We start from the raw sequence: 646 nt of genomic DNA, 5'->3' as shown, positions 1-646 counted from the left end.
TAGCTATGGGATCACGGAGCAAGGTTTCCACAGGGGAAAACCCGGCCGCTGAGGAAGACCCCAGACCCTGCCGGAGGGGCCCAGACCCAGCAGGGGCGGCGGAGCTGGCGGAGGCGCGAAGGCTGCCCGGGAGCGCAGGGAGCTGAGGGACAGGCCCACAGAGGCAGGGGCCGCCACGTGCTGAGGCCCATGGAGACCCCCCCACTCCACCCACCCCGTAGCCTTCCTGGGACCCGGGATGCCGGATGCTGTGAGAGGCAGTGAGCTGCTCGAGGTCCTTCTGCGTCAACCCTGAATTACTGTCACACCGTTGTCACCAGGAAGAGGGCTCGGGACCCTCCATCGAAGGGTCCTGTCACACCTGTCCCGGGGGCCCTCCAGGGAGAGCATGGAGGACAGAGCAGTGGCTGCAGGTCTCCAGGGGAGCTCCAGGTTCCAGCGACCCCGGCGTGTAAGAACCTTCCCTCCCGTGTGCCCCCGCAAAGCCTCGGCGGAGAACGAGTTCTCTGGGGCGACGCCCCCCTCCTGCTATCGCAGCAGTCACCCCTTCTGGAGCTGGGCTTTTCTTCCAGACTTCTATGTCGAGTTGTGTCAACTAAAGAAAAAAATCCAGCTTTTAAAGAACTAAGCTTAGTTTTATTCAAAA

This window comes from Propithecus coquereli, unplaced genomic scaffold (assembly GCF_000956105.1).
Source record: "Propithecus coquereli isolate 6110/MARCELLA unplaced genomic scaffold, Pcoq_1.0 Scaffold377, whole genome shotgun sequence".
Classification (NCBI taxonomy): Eukaryota; Metazoa; Chordata; class Mammalia; order Primates; family Indriidae; genus Propithecus; species Propithecus coquereli.
Note: the sequence above shows the minus strand (reverse complement) of the source record.